This window comes from Nyctibius grandis, chromosome 16 (genome assembly GCF_013368605.1).
Source record: "Nyctibius grandis isolate bNycGra1 chromosome 16, bNycGra1.pri, whole genome shotgun sequence".
Taxonomy (NCBI): Eukaryota; Metazoa; Chordata; class Aves; order Nyctibiiformes; family Nyctibiidae; genus Nyctibius; species Nyctibius grandis.
The window spans coordinates 8,131,657-8,148,499 of record NC_090673.1 but is presented as its reverse complement, the minus strand read 5'-3'; positions in this window follow the sequence as shown (position 1 = coordinate 8,148,499).

The window sequence follows — 16,843 nt, the reverse complement described above, 5'->3', positions numbered from 1 at the left end:
CTGGGGGTCCCCTGCCTCCCAAAGCCCTGAGCTCCCTGCGTTTCTCATGCAGTTTTCCATACACAGCCCTTTGAATGCAGACTCTGGGCTATTGCTAAAGGCCCAACCCAGCTGGATCCAGCTGCTTTTCCAGCAGCAATAACAGGGGTCCAACAAGGCTCACCGTGCTGCAATGTTTGAAGAACCTTAAAGCATCAGAGGACTCAAATCTCACTCAACATAAACCACAGCTGGAAACTGGACTCTCATTTCCTTTGAGGCACAAATGATAACTCCTGCATATGGAATACAAGTCATCTGCTCACATCTCCTGATCCAGAAAGGAAACATTGAGTGAACCCTGAGAAGGGCCCTGCTCACATGCAGGGGGATGAGTCATTGTCTTGCCTTGGTGATCACACCTTTTGTCCAAAGAGGTTCATTAACCATCCGCTGTTGCACTGCAGTGCACATATCCACATCCAAGGAGCTGGAGATGAACGTGGCTAAGAGGGAACAAGTACGTGCCTCTCAGCCTCTGATGCAGGCTATTTATAACATCAAGGAACATTTCAGATGATAACTTGCAAATGCTATCCACAGGCACAGAAAGAGCAGCAAAGGAATAGCCATTTGGCTTGAGGTTAGCACCCAGAGTCCTCTGCTACACTCAGTCACCACCCGCATGCAGGGAGGCACCAGCATGGCTTACATTACACCAGTCCCAGGGCACACCAGGGCTTATTTTGCTTCCAGGCATCTCCTGGGTGAGTTTACTTCAACTGTAGCACCTCTGTATTCAGAACCCCGGGGTGCTCAGAACCCCACTGTCCATGCCCCTTCCAGCAACTCTGATCTGCACTGGGAAACAGCAGGCAACTGACCCCTCCGTAGCCCTTCTGCCCTGGCAGGCTCTCCAGGTCATAAGGAGTTACGAAGCTGCTCTGTGCTCCTTGTACTGAGGCTAAGAGTTGAGCAGGAGTCTTCATATAGGCAGATGGCACAAGAAGTGCCAACTGCTGCTGTTAAGTCAAAGCAAGTCCAGCCATCCAATTCAAATTGCTGGGCCACAGCTCACTGCTTTAATTTGAGAATAATTTACAGCTGGTGACAAAAATTAGATCCAAGCCAAGGAGATCACTAAGACATCCAAGAACTGAGCCAGGGTAAGTCGGTACCATGCTGTCGGTTGACCTGTATTAATATTGGCAGAGGCAAGACAGCCTGTGAGCCCTTTTGGGCTTTGAGACCCATTGGGAACTGCAGCAAGGCTCCCCTGCACCCTGTTCACTACCTGCTCCTTCCCAGGAGACTTTTATAGACACATTTCTGGGCCAGGAGGAATCCAGAAAGAAATTGAGTATATCAAACCTGTTGCACATTGCAGTGGTGGTGGAGTCAGGACATGGGAAGACTGAGATGGCAGGTGGTAGAACTTCTCCTCTTCCAGCCTTAGCAGCAATGTTCCAGAGAGGTGAGACTCACCCCTGGAAGAAAGACCAGTCACTCCTTCCCATAGCATCTTCTAGCAGAATAGCTTCCAGTTCCTTAATAATTCAGCTCTGCTGCCATTCCCAGAGCCACTGAGTCACCACAGCACTTCTCCCATTGAGGAACTTCCAGGTTAAATGGACAAGGTGTCTTGCTGCTTCTTGGACATCTGTGATGTAAAGGCCATATCCTTGGATCCAGTTTCCCCAGCCCTGCCCTGGGAGCCCTTCCCAACAGACAGGGCTCCCTGCAGCCTCACTTTGCTGCCAGGAACTGAGGACGGAGGTGGAGGGAAGAGTGATCTGTAATTTTAGTCTGCCAGCGATGAGACACAGGATCCTGAGAGAGACATCACAAATTCATCTTGCAGATAATAACATGATACATGAGCTCAGGCAACTACTTAGAGAAAAATGCAATCTGTTAAAGCAACACTGGGCCATTGGCACAACAAGCAGAATCCTTGTAGCTGTGATGTAGCTCTGTATTCAACCTCAACCTGATCCAAGCTCCACGAGCATGGATCAACAAAACCTATTGATTTCAGGGGGTTTCATGGCAATCCTCATGCCTGAGGCAGAACAATGCTCGTATAAAGACTTCTTTGCTTACTTAGGGCTTTAAAAGCATCACTTGGGTTTTGCTGGTACACATGAGCTTGCTCTTTCCCCATGTAAGGCTTTACGTTGGATTGATCTTTTCACTTCTTCTGCAATCAATACATCTAGGCTTAGAAAGAAGATAGTTAGAGTTCAGTGACTAGCTGTGATGGCAGTGCTGGAGTACTGCTGTTTGGTTTGTATACATATCCATTTGTGAACGAACACACCCAGAGGGTTTGCACGAGTGGGATTTTCAATGGCTTTAAGACGGTGTCCCACTTAGCCAAAGAGATTCAATAGTATCAGATGCCTTCAATAATCCCACAGTATCTTCACAGGTTGATGCCGGAATATTCAAACAATGCAAGACCAGGCTTTTAAAGCCATTTGCACATCTACAGATGACACTAAGTGCCCCTTAGTGACAATCCCACTTCTGGGACTCTCAGAATAAAGTTCCTAACTCCTACTCACATACAAAGAGGTGAGAGCCTAAACCCCTTAGGCCTTGCCCATACACCAGAGCTGCAAACTTAACCATGCCTAAATCAACACCCACTCTTACTAGTACAAATACAGCTGAGATTGCTCATTCTGCTCTAGCTACTGCCACAGAGAATGGAATCACTAACAGTGGAGGCACCTTTATACAAGTAAAACCACATTCACCCAAGAATGGTACCTTTTATCAGCATCACTAAAAAAATCAGGACAAGCCTGAGGTGATGGACACACAGAATGAACACCGAGGTGCAGAACTGGAGCAATGTGCATCTCAGCAGCTGCCTACAAATGAGGAGGTTGTGCCTGGGCATCCAGAGGCAGGCATTAGAAAAAAAAATACGAAAGTGCAGTTGATTCATCCAGGGATAAGTTTGCCACTTCTGGTGTACAGATCCATCATTCTTAGACTTGCACTACACCTGCCCACATATCTGCAGCATTTTGAAATGGTGACAGCTTAGTTTGCCATAAGTTAATCCATGGTGTGAGTGACATCTGTATACAAGCAAAGTTTAAAACACCTACACGTTGTACCTTGCCAAAAATGACAAATCCTTTGCAGCCTTTTAATCTGCACTTAGTAACCTTTATGCCCCAGGCACAATATTGGTGAGTCACCAGTGTGACAAGACAGAAATCTCAGCATGGTATGTCTGCACTGATTGTATTATCAGGCAAGGATAGATGGTTGAGTTAGCCACATTTGTTTTAGCAGGAGCTTCTGGTTGATTTATATATCAAAATAGCACAATCAAGTGGAGGTCAAACATACACAAAAATAAAAATTCTTCTCAGGTTCTTCACACCTTCATTGTATACATGAAGCATTAAAGACTGATCCCCCACTAGGACCCTTGGGTGCTGCAGCAGTTTTAACAGCCAAAGTTCTTTACTTCTGGTACTTGGCTGCAACTTCTACATATTAATTTTTATAAGACTTCCATGGATCCATTTTTGCCCAGGAAAATGCTCATTGGCATCTAGCACTGCTAGAACAGACATCCTTCTTGGTCTAACTCTGCAAATTGCACACACAGCTTCCCTTCTGATTCCTGCAGTGCACTAAATGTTCAACAGATCTACACAGCTGCCATCCTTCCGTCCTCACACTCCCCACCTTCCTGGGGAGCAGCAGACATTAGATAACAGTGGACAAGCCCCTGCTTTCTCAGGTCACACACTTTGTAATTCAGCGATTCAGCCCAGGCAGTAAATTAGCTCCACACTGCTAGTCCTTCACTGCAGAACCATACCCAGACTGAGGTCTAAGTGAGCCCTGAATTCCCTCCTAGTGATAAAGAGAGGCAGAGCCCATTGATACCCTGTGCTATACAGCCCCTCTCTCTCTTTATATCCAAGTCACAGTGATTTCACGACCCACCTCTTGATGTGGCCTAAAGTAGTCCCTTTGGAGCCGTATATATCAAGCCTACCTGGCACCAGCAGCGCAGCTCCTGCTGTGCTACTTGCTAGGTCCATTGTTCTGCCCAACAAAGTACAATAAAGCAAATTTGCAATAAAGAGGAAAAAAACATGAGAAGTTTCTCCTTGCAGTCTCATTCTGCTCCTGGGTAACACTCTGGCAGATTCCAAACTCCAGCTCCATTTCAGCCAGCCCAGCAAAGGGGATTGGACCAAAGTTTTGCTTGGTCCTACCACAAACACCTTGTCCATTCCTCTAGGAAACCTGGTCTTGCTACTGTTATTGGTACTGAAAAATACATCTGTGATGGGTAAAACCACCCCTTCAGTTCTGGCCTGGTGTAGGAAGCCTAAACTCTGGGATTCTGCTTGAGAGGAATGTGGTTTGTCTGGCTACAGAGCTCCAGCAGATGAGATTCAAAACATCAGGTATGCACCTATCTGCTACATCCACACCTGGAATTTTGTTTAATAATGGACAACTTAACCTCCTGCTCATCCTCATGCCAGGTGGAGGCAACATGCTGGCATAGAAGAGGGATCAGTTCCCAGTAGTGTTTGTTTTCTGTGCAATTTCTATAATTTTTAATAAAGACATTTGTTACCAAATCTAAACACATACACCCCTTTCCTCCTCTCCCTCTAATTTGGAGAGCATGTGTAATTTTGGGCTTACACTGAATAAATTGCATCTAAGTGAAATACCTTATGAAGTCAGCTACCTCTTTCATTACAAAATGCTCAGACATTCCTGTCTAAATCCCTTTCCATGAATGATGACTGGTATTTAAATAAGCACGTAGCATTTTCTGAAGCATTTTATCCACTTCAATTAAAAACTAATATTTACAGAGCAAGGCAGATGTGCTCTACACCAAAAGAAAATAACAGTCCTCCCTTCTGGATTGCTGGTGACTTTCCACAGTAACCAGCATATAATCACTGTTAAACTGGAATAAGCACTATTGACTGTTGTCTCTAATAGAGGATATGATTTTAAAGAACTTGCAGCACTGGGATGTTCAAACTCATTCTATTTATTGATTGAGACTATGAAGACTGTAATCACATGGGAAAACACAAGGTTGTTCATCATGCATTGGCTATTGAAAAGGAGCATCCAATTCTGCCTAAATGGAATAAAACAAGTGCAGCCGCTGCTGTGGAAGGACTTTGTCACCATCCCATGACTGCAGACTGGAGTGGTGGAGAGTCCATGTGCTGCTCCAGGCATTAGCCACCAGACAGAGGTAGCTTCTGACCTCTTCTGGGAAAACAGGAGGTCAGCAAAAGTGAAACCCCATGCCTCACACAAAACACCTTGCTACTAGAAGCAAAAGGGGTGACAGCATGTTTCTGGTACCTGCATAGACATGCAACAAAGCAACAATCTCAGCTAACAGGTTGCTGGGTAGCATTTCATCCAACATCAAAGGCCCAGAGTTTCTTCTTCAAAACTGAACCTGGCTGTAGGCAAACACTGAAAATATGGACTTCACAGAAGCTATACATTCAGCATTAGGATAAGAAGGAAGTTTGTGGAGCAACACCTCATGGTTTTTTATGCACTCTTTTAGCTTGCCTCTGCTTGTCTAGTAACTACTACCATTATTCCATCCAGCCTCCAGTCTTTCACATGACAACACAGGTTTTTGGTAATTACTCATTACCTTTTTTGCCATATCATATAGCATACATGACCATAGAAACTTGCCACAGCAGCACAGCTCCTCAGAGTGTAAGGTTGCTGCTATAGCTTTAGTAGCAACTACCAGGGAACAGGAAACGGGGGCTGGCATGAGCCAGCCATGAGAGAAGGGGAACAGGGAGCAAAGGGCAGCATCCTCCCCAAGGATGGTACAGTGCCACAGTACCTGTACAAGAAGAGAGAAGCTCTAGATTGGTGAGTAATGAATTGATCTCCAGACAAGTCCACAAGTAAATGGTCAAGAAAGCAAGGCACAAAACCACACATATCATACATACAACACAACCTGAGTAAAGGGCTGAGCTTAAATACATTTCCTGAGCCAAGAGGTGAAAGGCGGTGGGTGGAGACCCCAGATGGAGCTGCCCAGGGCAATCAGAGCCAGGTGGAGCACAAGAAGGAAGAGTACCAAAGCAGGGGAGGACACTTCATCTGCACAGACCTACCCTTTTGCCAGAGTAATTAAGGAGTTACTAAGCAAAATCAGTCCTTAAAGGAACTCCATCCCTGTGCTCCTTGCAATCAGGAGCGTCAGTGACCCGTTGTCAGTGACCGTTACCATCTCTTCTTTCACCAGATGCTCTCTCTGTTTTTCTCCTTTTCTCTGTTTTCTTCAACTAAAAATTTCCCACCACAGCCTCATTACAGATGCTTTTACCGAAGAGCACCTACATGATTTAATGCCTTTCTGGTGCCTATTAAATCAAGCACCCTACTGAAAGAAGTACTAAATTAGCCTTGCATGTTCCTTGTCAGATCATTAGCCATATTGACTTTTATGCTATTTTCCACTTAAATCTGGGCTTTCAGTGTTTTCTCTCTCAAATTCGTTCTAAAGCATTGCATGCTATATATCAAAGGTCCTCTTTGCTGTTCTTGTGCCACAATACCGTAGTGCTAGGGATCTCCTCCTGCACTGTCCTGAAGTGACAACTTAGAGGTGAGCTCCTATCTGCTGTGGATTGCTGTTTATAGCGACAGCAAGCACTCAACCTGTCGCAGTGTTGGGCTTCCTACCTGTGCCTTCATGAGAAAGGTGATAAGAGTCTGGTGCTCAGGGAAAACAGAAGATCTGTGGTGCAGGAGGTTGGTAGGTAAGTGTGCAACACTACAGACAATCCTTATTTTGGAGGATGTGTCCCTGATCCATGTGACCCAAATCAGGGAAATTATTTGGTTCTTGGAAGGCCAAAGGTGTTTGCAATGATGGTTTTGACAAAAATCGTCCTCTACAACTTGCTGCTGGCTCAGAAGAGCATAGTCACCCATGTTAGACTTCGACAAATCTGATAGTGTGAAAGATTTCTTTTTGCCTTTCTGTTTCTAGCACTTCTTGTTATAATCCTTGCAAAGTCCCCTTTCTGCAGCGAAATAACTGGCAGTTCAGAATTTCCAAGGTTAACAATGCTAACAGCCTCCTGGCCTATCTGTCTGCATTTTTATATGTATCCCAAATGGATCTAATTTACCACTTAAATGCTCTGGTTTGTACGAGGAAAAAAAATGCTGCCTAGATTAAACACCAGGAAATATTTCTGAACACACTGTGCTAAGATGCTGTGGAACAGGGCTCGTTCTGCAGGGAGGGCAGCTCCTGGAGCTGCAGGATACTGCATTACCCAGCCTGTATAGTGCTACCAGAGCTGCAGCCACAGCTACAGCACCAATCACTCTCAGAGGTGAATTCATTTAAATGGTAACTACTTGCATCAAAAATCAGCAAATTTTCTGCCACTGGGAAGCTTGTTGTTGGAAACTAGTGCAGGGAAGCATACAGCCTGCCTTCCCCGGGGAAGGAAGGGCATGTCCTGAGCCAGCAAAGCCATGGCACCACAAGAAGCAGTCAGGAAGGGTGGGAAGTCAAGGTGGCATTGGGCACTCTACACTTCTGTGTCCCTAATAACACAGAAAGAGATAAGTAAGATGCAGATGGGGACCACCCTATCTGAGATGTCTGCAGCTCTGGGGGCTGCTTCTGAGCTAAAACCCTGCAAAGGGAACAGGAACTATTTCCACGTCTAGCAGAGGCCACGCAGCCATGGAGCAGTGGCCATCCAGCTGCACCGACGGCTCATTGACATGGAATATTTTGTTCAAAGAGTTGACAGCCCTCAGGACACAGCATTTTCTGCCATGGAAATCCTATGAGGGAAAGCAAGAAGGAGCTCAGGTGGTGGAAGACTTCAAACCCTGATGAGTGTTTATTGGTAGGAGGAGGGCACCTGGGAAAGACAGACTGGAGGTTATAAGGGGGGAGGGCAGTAGCCAGCTATTCCTGGCAGAGTTCAGGTAGGAGGGTGGTGGCTACAGCTGCCTTGGGTTTTGCTGGCTGGAAGAGTTGGAGTTTTGTAGGGAGCTCTGGTTTAAGAGTAATATCTTTTCAAAGTAGTGAGAAAATGCACTGTTATATTCTTAACTTTGTTATTCCCTTGTCTGTCCTGGCTTGTGCACAAGGTGTTGGAGTTGAGGAAAAACAAGCTCCTGAGTGACTGCAGAGCCCAAGGAGGTGAGCTGGGACTTGGGGCAGGCATACCAAAGGGAGGCTGGAGAGAGCAGGGACCAAGTGTTAACACAAACCCTCTTTGGGCTGTGGGAAGATCAAGGGGATGTGAATTCAGTGCACAAGGGCTGCTGGAGCTCTGGTGTGGCATTGGCTGCCTTTACAACCCTTCTGCTTGTGCCCTAGGGAGAGGAGGGTGTCAAGCACCGGTTGTCTCTCTCCTTATCTGTCAGTTGGCAGCTCTCCTCCTTTATCATCCTTGCAAGTTTTGGTGCCAAGTTTTTATGCAAAGTAGAAAAGCCTCATTAAGCGATGCTGAAAGTATTCCTCTGTTGATGTTAAAGTGTGACAACCGTGTAAGTGAGCAAAACGTTCTGGTTGGGTTAATGCTTTGTACAGGTACACAGTGACTCTGTATGGTGCAGAGTGGGGAGAAATCAGGCCTGGAAAGGAAGGTGAACTGACTGAGTTTTCAAACTGTGTCAGTCTCAGAGTTGGGAAACAAGCCCAGACATCCTCATTGTAAGTTTAATATCCAGCTGCACATGCCAAATGTCCTCGGACTTCTCTAACAGAGCTCCAGAGAGCAAATCCAGAAAGACAGTTATGTCCCCTCTGGTTTGCCCTGATATGTCAGTGTTTCTTGCAGGCCATGGACATGCAGAGCTTGGTTTCGTAAGGCCTTTGGAATTTCACTCTAGCAAACATTTGGTGTCTGGTCCTCAGGCCAGATCATCAGCTGGTGTAAATCAGGCAGTTCTTTTGCAGCCAAAGGTGCTGTAGTGATTTATACCAGGTGAGATTGTCCTGTTCTTCCTCACTGCTGGAAGTCCCTCTGTCCATCACCTTCAGGAGCATCTGACCCATAAAGCATCAGCTCAGAGCAAATCCTTGTGGAAGGGAACTAGGAGTTATGTTCAGAGGTGTTTTGCAATTGGAGCAACACCAACCGTGAGCTGGATACCCAGATGATCTAAGAGACCAAGCCATGTCTGGAGGGGATCTAAAGGATCGGGGTGCTAAGGGGCTTTGGCTCAGAGCTGCTAAAACATTAAATGGAGACTGCTCTTTGTGTCCAAACTCCTGCCTCTGTGTGGACTTCAGCACAGAGCTGGGATCCAGAGCAGGGTTGTTTTTTTTTAAGATCAAGTGCTTTGATTCCTTTTCCTGATAGTGTGGTGGGAGCAGAGAGCCAGGGACAGCATCTGCACACCTCCAGGGGAGTCTTCTCTAGCTGGGCAGTTACAGAGAGCGAGAGCATTTTGAACTGCTAGCATCCTCCATGGGGCTGGGGATTTGCAAAATCTGGTTCTTCAGGTCCAGATATTAGAAAAAAAGGCACTGAGGTGGGGAATCACAAATTAAAGCCACATAAGGCTCTGGGCCTTGCAGTGGTGCTTTTTTTTGGGTGGGGTTGTTATACCATTGTGCACAGAGAGATATGGGTTCTGCTGATAAAAGTCAGGGCCCCTTCAGCTGCTTTACCTGGGAGGAGATTCTCCTGGGCTGCTGCCTTAATGAACCCCCAACACCCCAGAGCAGCAGCTGCCCCCAAAAATGGGGTTGGACAAGGACTGTATCTTCTTTTTTTTTTTTTTTTTGTAAGTCCTTTATTATGAAGGTCTCCAAAGGTTACAGAAATGGCACCTCTGCAACTGAGTCTTGCACTGGGAGCAAAGATTTGATTGCTTCTCTTCTGCTTATGCCATGTAAAAATTGTTTTCATCTGTCTGCTGATGGGCTGCGATGGAAAGCAGAGCACAGGATGTATAACTGCAGAATTTGTCAGATAAACCAGTGCTTAAAATATCCCTCCTCACTGCATCCCATTACAGCTCTTCTCCCTGTTGCCTGTCTCATTCAGGATACTATTAACTCAATCGCTTTAGTTGTAGCTCTGCTTACAGCACGGCATTAAGTCAAAATAGAGCAACAGCTGCTTGAGATGCAGCAAAATTCATCTCCACTTTCTGTTAGCTGGAGGCTGTGGACCCACACAAGGAAGAGGGTGAAAAGCAATTCATATAGGAAAGCTGGAAAATTAAATCTGTTGTACCAAAGAGGAAGATTTAGACCACATGAGAATCCATTTACTCCCGTAGTCCCTGCTGTCATTCCTGATTTCCAGCAAAGATGTGATGACAGGGAGATGTTGGCTTGGAGGAGGCAATCTTCATTCAACTGCCCAGGTGAGCAGCTATTCAAAACTTACTATGAATTCAGTTATCTTAATATAGCTTAGGCTGAATGAAGATATTTTTATTCCAGGCTAAATGAGATGTTTTTTATGTCAGCTACTAAATTATCTCATGTAATCTAGTTGCTGCCTCCTGCTGAAGCAATGACTATCTCTGCTTGGGAGAGACAGAATAATTTCTCTGTGAAGGTCTTCAGAGCAGCATGACAATGACCTTACTCTAAGACTCGTTGCAAAGGTGCTGTGTAGTTACCAGGAGCAGAAATCTCTTTCCCAGCCCAGGGTAGCCTCCAAGAGGCAGAATAGTCCAAGTGAGGGATCGGGATGTTGGGCTGAGATCTGCTGGCTCTGCCACCAGTCTGTGGAGGGATCACTTCCTCACTCACCCACTTAGCTTTTGTTTAGCTCTTACCAGCTTTTATTTAGATGGGAATCTCATTAACTGTATTTAGGGACAGAAAATGGATGGGGTGGGCATCTCTAGCTCAGGTTCAGGCTGGTAATTCAGGAAATGGTCACTAGCTGTGCCCATGGACTGAGGCCAGCTTCCACCTTCAGTGTGTTTGGCTCTTGATGGCCGAGGGAAAGAGGATGCTGTATTAGGAGCAAGCCTGAGGCTGAGCCTCCTTTTCTCCCCTTGCCAGATGGCAGCATTCCCCTCTTCTCGCAGAGCAAGTCATTGTATCGCTCCATGTGCCGTGTGGGGCAGTGATTCTTGCAAGCCCTCCATCCGCACAGACCTCTGGGCAGGTCCTCGGGCTGCTTGTGCATCAGTGCTGCAAAGACCATGGCTGCTTTTTTGTGTCTTCAGCTATTATCACAGCACTGTCCATGTCCTCACGGGAAGCAGCGGGGATAAGGGGCTTGAGCTTGCAGTTGGGTTTGGTGTATCTCTGCCACATCTTAGACTCTGCGGCGAGTTGAAGTGACCTCACGTGCCTGAGTGGCTGTTGCCGTAGTGCTGTGTTCAGGGTGGGTGGTTTGTATCTGCTGGTGTAACCACGTTATGGCCCTGTAGCAGCTTTGCTGCCTGTTAACACCAAGTTAAACTGGTGAGGGACAGAGCCCTCCTGACTCCCTTTGCTTCCACAGAGCGAGGTCGTCCTTCAGGTTAGACGAAGCCTGTCTGGCAAGTTGCTGAAAAAAGACAGAGCATGCTTTAGCCTTCGAAAGCAGCTTGGGCCGAGCAAACCCAGGTACTCCAGCACCTCCGAAGAGATTCAGACTGGGGTTATGAAAAGGGTGTTTAACATTCACAGCAGCGTGCTGGCTGCTGGGCTCGCTGTGCTTTGTCCGTTACTGCTGCTGGAGGCTCAGGGAGGGCCACAAAGCCAGCTCCTAGTGAAAGAATAACCTCATTCAGTATAACAGTCCTGGTGGCTTTACTCTTTGCATCTAAAATGATGAGATCAGGTGCCATCTAGTGTAAACTCATTCTCTTAAGGCAGATGTGACTCCATCCAGGTTTCTGTTATTTTTTCCTTTCTCCGCTTTGATATGCAACTACTGTGACAAAAGCAATTCAGCCCTTCCCCTGGGAGACCCTGCAGTAAGAGCCTCACCAAGTGCCTGCTGGTGCTGTCTGCAGTGCTAAAGGAAGGACGGCAGAAGTGCAGAGGTCTCACACCTACACCAGCCCAGCTGGAGAAACAAAGCAGGAGTGGGATGGGGTGGATGTGCTGGGGGCTAATGAGGGTGCTCTGGGCTGTGTCTCATGCTCCTGGCCAGGTCTTCTACCTCTGTAGCTTCTGCAAAACGATCATGGAAATAGCTGGCTCCTAGGAAGAGGGAATGGGCCTCATCCAGCCTGCGTTGAACTCGGTGGGAGACATTCCTTCCCCTTGGACAGGAGCAGGAGTGCTTGTGACTAGTGCTGTAATGTAGCTCTCTGCCCCAGGGTTTCAAAGCATAAAGACTTATTTCACATCTCTCCCTGCTCCTCTCTGAGGACACTGCTGCTGAGTAGTCACCGGGTACCAACTAGCCAGAGTCTGTGGGGAGTTATAACCCCACCAACCACCCTGTCACCACTGGGTCACTAGACAATGAGGGCAGGAAAGACTCAGGAGGGTAGAAGGCTGAAACCACCCTCTGAGGATGAGGAGGGTTGGTATAAATACAGCTGGTACTGATTAGTGAAGGATGTATACATAAGTATTTATTCTTGTCACTCCTGATAGTTGACTTACAAGAAAAATTGGCTGCTTCTGCCTGCAAAATTGTTTTATGCTTATTTAACTGGAGTATGACTGTTGATGCACCGAGATGCACAGCCACGTGCTCGCACTTCTACTGGTGCAGTTCTCCCTCTTCATGCAAAGGTGACTAGGAAATATTTAGTTTAACTCTAGTCTGAGATATAAAGTCAGGTTGACAATTAGGGAAGGATAAGCTGATGCCTTCAAAGCTTGTTCCAGGGGAATTCCACTTTCCTTAGGGCACGGGGAAGGGGAGGGCTGGGGATCAGTTCACCGCTGCCACGTGTGGGAGCTTTGCTTGGAGCAAATCTGCTGGGCTCAGAGCCCCCAGGGCAAGGCAGTCCTGCCTCAGGGGAAGACAATAAATATTTTAAAATGTAATCAGAGTCATTTGGGAAAAGTGACAGGATTTAAACAATGACATAACACGCTTGTCTTGTCTCTGCTGCCTGTGCTAATGAGCATGAATTGAGAGCATTAGAGATCTGTCCACAGACATTAGTGTGTGTGAGGGGATCACAGCCTTAATTAGTCTCATCCTCTATTGGCAGCCAAGCCACTTGCCTGTCCAGTGCAGTCAGAAACACCCTTCGATGCTCCGGAGTTACACAGGCTTCAGCATAGCACCGTGCTGCTGTCCGTGGTGTCTTGAGGCTGGACCTACACCTGGTTGTAGGGTGTTTCTTTCATCTTCACCTCCTTAAGAGAAATCCAAGCGCTTTTTTCTCTCTTCTGGGGAATGTCAGAAATGTTATGACAAATCTGAGACTTCTTTTGTTTTCTGGTGAACATTTCTCATTTAGAACAACTTTCAGCATTCAAAACAGCTTTTTTTGCTAAAACCAATATTTGTTCCACCAAATGCTTAATTTCTATAGGAAAATGAGTTTTGGGATGGAGGCAAACAAGTAAAAGCCTGCAGCGAAAGGATCCAGGATTCAAGCTTGTCCTGGCTTTTCTTCCTATCCCTCCATGCTCATAATTCCCCACTGTGGCCTTTTCAGTGAAACCTCATGAAGCCCCACCAGCAAGGTTTGGCCTGGCAGCGGTCTGGCTACTGATCTGTGGTGGGTGCTGGGAGGGAACTGAGGCTGTAGCTGCTCAGCCAGGTGTGCTCCTCCAGCTAGAGATGGGTCCTCTGGCACCTCTTGGCATTGCCCTCATGGTATGAAATTCATTTTGAAGAAGAAAATCATATGGCTGATGTGATTGATTAGATGCCTTTGCCCTGCTACATTTAATCGATGGCAGTGGGTATTTATTGCGTTATATACTACAATTCAACAGTGATTAATACCTCATTTACCTTTCTTATTCTTTTGATTGCCTTCTTGCAGTGTTGTAATAACAGAGCACACAACATCCCTCTCCAGCCTGGCAGAGATGGGTTTGTAGTCTGGAGAAGATGAGTGCTGATGCTTTTGATGAGGAGTGTGACCCTGCAGCCCTATTACTTCTCTGAGTAAGTGGAGGAACCATGGTGTAAATCATCCCCACCAGGAGAGAGATGCTCATGGGAAGGTTCGGTCACCTCCAGGCTCCCATGGCATAAGCACCTCAACCCAGTAACTCTGTGGCAACGGTTGAAGCCAGAGCAAAACTCTCAGCAGTGCAAAACCTCTGGTGTGGTGAATATGCCTGAGGAAGAGAGAACTGCTGGGTGCTCAGGCGGTATTTCAGGGTTGTCACAGCAGGAGTGAGCTCTTCCCTGGTGATATTTTTGTGTTGCTTTTGCCCCTAGGACATGGGACAACCTCTATTGTGACAGACGCACAGAAAAGCAGAGCCTCAGTGAGCAGCTGTAAGGAGTAACCTCCCTTTTCCCCCAGATGTTTGTTCCCCCACATCTGTGCAATCAGACGTTGAAGTGGAGTTATCCTGCTTGCTGGGCTGAGTAGCACTCCTGATGCAAGCCTGTGGGGATAGTGTGTACTACTGCAGTCAGCAGCTGGATTTCCACCGCTGCAGAAAATATGGCTGGGAGGTCAGCCCATAAATCCTGCTAGACTGACAGGCTTCCACAAGCAGTAGACTTGGATAGATTTGAATTAGATAAATGTCTTCAAATTAGATAAATAACTTTAAACTAGATTACCTCTGTGTGAGTTTGTCAGTTCTCAGTGTGAGTGAAGCCCCTGCATTTCCCACAGGCTGGGAGGCTGAACTTGTGCACATGAGCTCTGCAATGCTCAGGCCTGTGCTGAAATGATCAGATCTATTAAGAGAGCCCTTCAGAAAGGGACTGTTCTTCCCCTAAATTTATTTGGTACTCTCCAGCACCAGTGACTGCTGTAAGTATCACAGCTCATGTGTGATGTGCTGCACTGGCTTGGGTGCCTCAACTGTATGTAGCTCCTAGAGAAGTCAAGGCTCTGGTGTGCAGACATCCATATGAGGCAGTCCTTGCCTGAAGGGTGGTAACTGATTAGGCCACTGGACTGGGGAAGTAATGTACCCAGCAGCAGGAGAATTTGGGATTGGAGGCATAGATTTGTACCATGGCACCGCCCATGTGCAGGGCAGACCCCAGATCATGTGTAAAGGCAATGCCAAGGACAAAGAGTCTGTGCTCTCCCCTCTGTCAAAGCATCCTGCAACTCCACATGCAAATCTAGCTGGTCCTCCTGTGCCACCCAGCTCACCTCTGTGAGGATATTGGACTTGCTTGACAATTTCCACAGTCAATACAAATAAGCCCAGTCCTGTGGAGTGAGTTACTTGCACCCCTAAGCTGGCTCCTTCTGCATGTGCTGCCTACACCACCGCTCCAGGGACTTCACCTCTCACACCGAAGGACAGCCAGCCCTTGTGAACAGGCTCAGTGTCCTTCATACACCGAGAAGTTGAGCAGCCAAGGTGCCCAAATCAGAGACCAGGCAGCGACAAAGACTCTTCCTCAGCAAGTCTCTGCTTTGCCTGTCTGTAACATCCAGGCCTGCATCGTGACTTACAGATGATTTGTGCTGGGCATTAAAAAAAAAAAAAAAAAGCCAGTGACGCAAGTGGGTTTTTTTCAGGCATTTCAAAAAGGAGTAGAGAGAGAGTAAGTGCAAGAAATTGCTGGAGAGGGAAGGAGGATTGAAGCCTTTTAAATCGCCTGGCGCTCTGATGCAGGGTTACACTCTGTGGTGTTGGCACAGTGGAGAGATCACTGCAGGCAAATCTGGGTGAAACTGCTTTTATTTGGAAGGGTTTTTTCACCAGAAAATGTAGCTTTGCTCCGTAACACTCTCAGTGTGGCACTGAGCAATACAAGCATAAAGATTTGTAGATATGCAGATACAGGAGGATTTACGTGTCAGAGTTCCCTACCTCCAGAGTTCAGGTTCCCTGAACCTTGCTCTTAAGCATCTACCCCTGGCTGTTGGCTGGGATGTGTCAAATTGAGCTTGGTCTGATTAAGAATGGCAGTGCCCATAAATTGGAAAGGTTCCTGTTGCGAGGGGATTACATTTATGCTCGTAACTCAGAGCTTAGAAAATCCCCCTTAAAATGACGATTTCTCGCTGCTCCAAGGGTTTTTCTTTAAATCCGACTTCTGCCTGTTATACCCAGAGCTGAAGAGATGGAGCATGTGTCTCCGCTGTTTGTGCAGCTCCCAGCACGGTGGGGAACTTATGTCTGAATTGTGCTGGATTCAGCTTTACCGCAAGACAAATGGTGAGGTGGTGCTGGAGCCTGTGGGGCCCGGGACTTCTGTTAGAAAACCCTCATGATGCTTTTTCCTCTGCATTGGCTCTTTCTGCAGACCGCTTAACTGCAGCACTCAGCTGATTCTTGCCCGTGCTGAGGAAAGCACATGTTCAAGCTGCACAAACCAGTCCAGCCGGCCAGGGACAGAGGATTGGGAGCCAATCTGCTGAACAGGGATTTAGCCAAGAGGCAGCCCTGAGTGCCAGCCATCTCCTAATACTCTCTTAAGGAGCCCAGCAGCACAGGCAGCTGCTGCGTCCTCCCTGGCCCTCCTTGCAGTTCAGCTCAGTCCTCCAACTCTGCAGCAAGGTATTTCCAACTAGAATTAACGTTTCGTCGTCTTCTTGCTACAGTGCCTTTTAATTAGGAGCACAGCTGCTCTGGAAGTGTGGAGTTCGCTTCCCAAAGAGCACTCTGGAAAGTGATCACAATGGATTAAAGCATAAAGGTTAGGCAATTTATTCATCTGGCACTTAGCAAATGCATCAGATTATTTTGTGCTGCAAGGATGATTTAAGAAAGAAGATGCGCAACACCTTTTTGGCTCTC